We start from the raw sequence: 6,210 nt of genomic DNA, 5'->3' as shown, positions 1-6,210 counted from the left end.
ATTTTCAACTAAAAAAAGAGGAATTTTTAAACAAGTAGTAGAATTTTCAGTTAAGAAAAATAAACTGTCAACCAAAAATGAAATAGTTCAATGCACATTAAAATAATTCATTTTTATCCAGAAAAAACGAATAACCAACAAGAATAGTTAAATTGTCAACCTTAAGAGATGAATTTTTCAAAAAATTATGAACCTAAGATAAAAAAATATTTTATATGAAAGAGCTCAACATTTTAAATTTTTAATCAAAAAGGTAATTTTTCAATCAAAAAGAATAATTTCATACCAAAAAAGTCAAATTGAGTCTAAAAAAAATGTAACTAAAAATTATATAGTTTAATTTTTAGTTTAATGGAATAATTTGAATGAAGCAGGAAAACGAATTTTCGATAAAATAAGTAGATTTTTAAAAACAAAAAATTACTACAACAAAATTACGAAATGTTGAAAAAAATATTTAACCAAATAATTAAATTTTAAAAAATGTATTTAGAACCAAAAAGAAAATAGTAGACTTTTTAACCAAGAATGAGAAAAAAACTCATGCAACTAAACTGTTGAATTTGGATACCAAAAAGGTAAATTATCTACAAAATTGTTTAAATTTCAACAAAATTATTACATTTTTAGCCAAATCGTAAAATTCTTAACCAATTTACTGTAATATTAATCTCTGTCAAATTTTTATGCTGTCTCGTTTATTCTTAGTTCAACCGTTAGCTGATATTTGCAAAAAAAACCTTTTCTTCTAGATTATAATAGTATATTATGTTTGTTTCAAAAGAAAGATTAATTTCATAACACATTTTCTATTAATAATCAAAGCAATAAAATATTAAAATATTAACCATTTCTGCGTCCTCAGTTTTCACTTTTATCTGAATATCATTAAAAATTAGGCCTTGATAGAGGCTTAATTTAGATACAAAATTCGTTCGCTTTTCTTCTGAAGTAAATATTTTGTCAATTTATTAATGGATTAGGCTGGCTGCAATTAAGTCTTAAAAGACCGTCATGGTAGATTTTTTCGCCTACGAGAAAAAGTGTATAATCTTAAAATTAAAATCGTCTCAAAAGTTTTAGAAACTTGAAGCTGAGAAAATTTTTAGTAAATGAGTGATGGGCCGGCATTGTTTCACGTTGTGGACATGAGGTTAGGTTAACACTTAACTACATCACAATAAAATAGAGGAAATAATATCCTTACAATAAAATTGTAGGATTTTATCGGCGAATCCCCAATTCGCCAACACGTCGCAAGTTTCCTTATTCATAACTGTATGGACACTTGTAACTGAGGAAAGTACACCAAACGTACAGAAGTGTCCCTGAATCACATTTCGCGTGGTTTGGATTGACAAAATCATTTCTTTGATTTAAAGAAATAGTTTTTTTTAATTTAAAGTACTGTCTTCAAATATATTACTTTTTTGATTTCCGTTTGATTTTTCTTTGAATTTTCTTTGAATTAAACAAATACTTATTTTAATTAAAGAAATCCTATTGCAGAAATAATTTCCTTAAATCAAAAAATACGAACTACGTCATTTTTTAAGACTAAACAAATGTTTTTTTATTTTAAATATATTTTTGTGTTAGTTGAAAAAAACAATGGTAAAGAAAGGATTTCTTTAGTTAAAGAAAAAATTTTTTCTGTCTACATTGCCCATTTCCCATTGCTGTTAAGGACGCCGTAGCAGACGACAGATTTTATTCCATCGTAAACGGAGAAAAATAGTTGGTTAATTGTGCTAAGAATTTGAGGAGTTTTCACTATTGAACATAGTTAACTGGTGACACATAGAGCTTAATAGTAGTTTACAATGTTTCACTAAAATAATGTATAGTATGAAGTCAAGGGATTTTACACCAACAAAAACAGCATCATATGCTGTACTATATAGTAGTTTCAATCATTATTACTAATACACAGTTCACATAAACATAGTTTCGCTAACTGATTTAAGAGTTAATTGTACCTGGTTACATAATAAACTTGACCCTAGGGCCTAGTCAAGTACCAGGTATAACTACTGTAGGTACCTGCGTATCCCGTGCAGAGTAGCCTTATGCGCTATGCTACATGGTAAATTCTACTACTTCAAACTGTTTAGTGTGCTCTTGCCAGACACATGCGAGAACCATAGTAGAAATAGATTTCATACTATGATACATGGTAAATTGAACTTTCCTAAATACCTAAAAGTATTGTATTGAATAATTTCTCGAACTATACCAAAAATTAATTGTAATTGCTTAAAATATGAAGTGTGGTATTTTTGATAGCTCTTAACGTTAGGTAAAAAAGCTGATTATATTATTTTATTTCCTTATAAAAGTACAATTAAAATCGATTTATTATTATATATGTTTGCCTGTATTTCGTTCTCAGTTATTTATTAGTTTTTTTTATCTACAACATCATAGACCGATTCTAAATTTCTAAGTGGCTCCGCAAACACAATGACAGGCTGAAATCGAAGTCCTTTTCCATGAAGTTGATCTCGCTCGTCCTTTAAAACTTGATGTATATCTGAAGCTTTCTGCAAAACAGTTAATATCATGTATTAGGTCAAATATTTTCAGAACAGTGCCATATTACATCTGTGTGGGTGTTATCAGTGTTAGCAATAAAGAGTATGCCACTCCATTTTGCTTTTCTGCAAAAAGAAAAATTTTGTAAATAAAGAGTGTGCTAGAATAATTTTTTTCTGCCATTAAAAATTTAAATACAATAAGAAAGGCTAAAGATATGCTAAATAGAGGTTTAAAACAACTTCAGAGACACGTCTGATGACTGCAAGTACGAAATTAAAATTGTTGACCTGATGAAGAGTTTCCACTATCCATGTATTTCTCTCCATCCTACGAATTTGTCGAAAAATTTCTGGGAAATATACTGGCAACATTTTTTTAATCGGCGTCTACTTGGCGTCGACTACCCGTAGAATTTCGTGCCCTTTTGGCTGACGTCACAGTGTGCAATCTCTCTCTCTCTCTCTCTCTCTAACATTGAAGTTGGTTAGAAGGAGAGAGACAGTAACTGTGACGTCAGGGATGCGTTTATGCTCTTGGATATACATCTGCCTAATGCAGTAATATACATATAATGCAGTCTTCTCAATTTGACATAGTTCAAATTTCTGGAAAAGTGAGTTTATAGAACCTGTAATGAGCCAACGTTTATAAGATTTCTGAAATTAAGAAGACTTAACTGTAAATTCTATGAGAATTGAAATCAATGAGAAACGAATAAATAAGTATGGACAATCACATGAGAAGTGGCCTTTGTTTGATCAATTATAAATTGTTTCCACAAGAAAATAATCAAAACGAAAATTTTCATTTTTCACATCAATAAATGATGAAGAAAATAGCATAAATTTATTAAATGTAAGTCATAATAAAATAATGTTTAAACAAGGTTGCGTTTAGGATAAACTTACCTTCAGGTAGAAAAGTAATACTTTTGGTAGTTTGCCATGGATTATTCCTGTTTTCTCAACAGATATACAATAAAATATTCAGTTTTACTTTTCACTGTTTTGATAAACTGTGAAGTTATTGGCAAATTTGATAAATATGAATTAAAGAACTGAGTAACATGCGGATGCGCGATGATTCACGTTTCACATCACGACTGGTTATGGAATCTAGCTCTAAAAGTAAATGTTAATGCAAAAAAAGATCGTCAAGAGCGCATTTTATTATTTGAAATAGAAGTAACTTCTCGAATAGAATAATGTGCTGTGTCCCCTTAAAGAAATGACCATGCGGCACAGTTAATCTAAGCTACAGTGCAAGGGAACTTTTACTATGTGGAGTAGTATGAATTCTTATTATACCTTAGCGCTTAGTACTCTCACAACTATTCATTTTGTGCAATGTTTAATGGGAATATTATTTTTCATTTATAGCGCAAATCGCTATCGGATACAAGGCATTTTTCTTCATGTAATGTAGTATGATGTCCTCTCCTTCATCATAAATATTATTCTAAAAATATTAATTTCGCCCTCCTTACATTATATTTAGTGCTACTGTACATAAGATGTTTATTTTGAGCAGTCAGATAAAAAATGCTTTTTAGGATAAGATCAAATACATAGATACCTCTCAAAATACCCCACGATTTTTAGCGCTTAGAACTTAAAAATTTTGCTAATTTTATCATTTAGAAAAATAATCATTTTTACCATGCAGAAATATTTCTAAATCCTGTGTAATATCACTTTTTATCAGAATTTTATGTTCTTTCCACTATTCGCCTAGTTCGTGTAAAACTTTACTAAATGACATAGTACTTTTACTTCTGATTTTAAAAACCATTTTTCTCCGTGTAGGATGAACTTTCGCCAAATAGCATGTAAACTTTAACAGCGGGAAATTTTACATGTAACAAAATTTAACTTCAGTTTTTTCTGTGAGTGCTTGAGTTGCATTTCGTTGATGGTTCGCAGAAACAACGTTATAAAGATTTCTGGGATCCTGATGATTGGCTGATTCTAAACACGTTTGGGTTTTAGTAACCTTACCTTTGTTCAAATACATACGTTAGCAGTGTGACAGATGCATTATTTGTGCACACGTGGCGAGAAATTTTTTTAAATTGTAGAGACCAGTTTCGACATCCCATACGACCTTTTATTTTCACGCTTGTACGAGTCAGATTGCAGTTCCGATTTGAATTTAACGAAAGAATTTTCAGAGCAATCCCAAACTTTATTATCCTTAACGTTTAAAGGATTCGATATAGTACGAACAAATTTTGTTTGTAAATGTAAATCTAGAAAGGCAAACTTTAGTTTGATGCTTATGGTATAAGTAAGTTTCCTTTCATACCAACAAAGAACGGGATAAGAACCTCTTATTTGTTGGAAAAATCAAATTATAAATATAAAAATGGGAATTATTACGGAATCGTAGTTACATAAATACAGTGAACCCCGGAGTGAGTTCCGGTTTTGGAGTTGACCTTGAACCTAACACCCGGACAAGCAGCTTTAATCCTTCAGCGCATATGGAACTCACCCCCCTCAACCCTAAATTTTCCGAAAATTCAATAAAATCAACCTAATCAGAAACTACGCCAGGTTTTTGCTGATATGGTTTTCTGCTAATGCCAAAAAAGCAGGAAAAAAGTTTCATCCCCATATCTCATGTGGAACTCACACCACTCATCCCTACATATTTCGAAAATTCAAGAAAATCCACCTAATTAAAAATACGCCAGATTTTTGCTGATATAGTTTTCTTTTGATGCCAAAAAATCAGGAAAAAAGTTTCATCCCCATATCTCATGTGGAACTCAACCCACTCACCCCTAAGTATATTTTGAAAATTCAATAAAATCAACCTAATTAAAAAATACGCCAGGTTTTTGCTGATATGGTTTTCTGTTGCTGCCAAAAAGGCAGGAAAACAGTTTCATCCCCATATCTAATGTGGAACTCACCCCACTCACCCCTAAATATGTTGAAAATTCGTTACAATCAACCTAATTAAAAAATTCGCCCGATTTTTGCTGTTCTGTTGATGTCCAAAAAAGCAGGAAAAAAGTTTTATCCCCATATCTCATGTGGAACTCACCCCACTCAACCCTAAGTATATTTTGAAAATTTTTTTTAAATCAACCGGAAGCGTTTCCGCTTGATTTTACTGCGTGATCAAAAATATTTAAAAAATGATTTTTCTAATACGGAGACGAAGGTAAGCTAAATAGTTCACGGAAATGAGGAAGAAAGTTGACTGTTACATGTTAAAATAAATGTGTTTCCTGCTTACGTACTTTAAATGTTCGCGGGCCGTTGATAATCTCGTTTAACAAAAGAGCTTCCTCTGGAATAATCGGTCCAGATACCGAATCACATCTGTCTCTCGCTTGTTTAAACAATTCCCAGACTGCAGTATCAAAAAATTACTGTTTTCACCAGAACACCACACGTCAATACTTCAAGTAGGGAAGCACGTACTTCTGCGTAATCGCATATAACGCATGCGACGCAGTTTCATAACCAGACGTACGATGAAGTTATTCACCAGAAATTCACATACTTTTAGAAATGTTATGTTAACTGTCCACGAAAAACACAGTTTTTACAATTCTTTCGTCAACACTTGACATTTTGCCATAACAAAACACTACAATGGGACTCGCTTCGCCTTGTCTTGCAAGCAGGGCCCTACTTTCTCGCTTTGTAGAAAAAAGAT

The sequence above is a fragment of the Belonocnema kinseyi genome, chromosome 7 (genome assembly GCF_010883055.1).
Source record: "Belonocnema kinseyi isolate 2016_QV_RU_SX_M_011 chromosome 7, B_treatae_v1, whole genome shotgun sequence".
NCBI classification, from domain to species: domain Eukaryota; kingdom Metazoa; phylum Arthropoda; class Insecta; order Hymenoptera; family Cynipidae; genus Belonocnema; species Belonocnema kinseyi.
Note: the sequence above shows the minus strand (reverse complement) of the source record.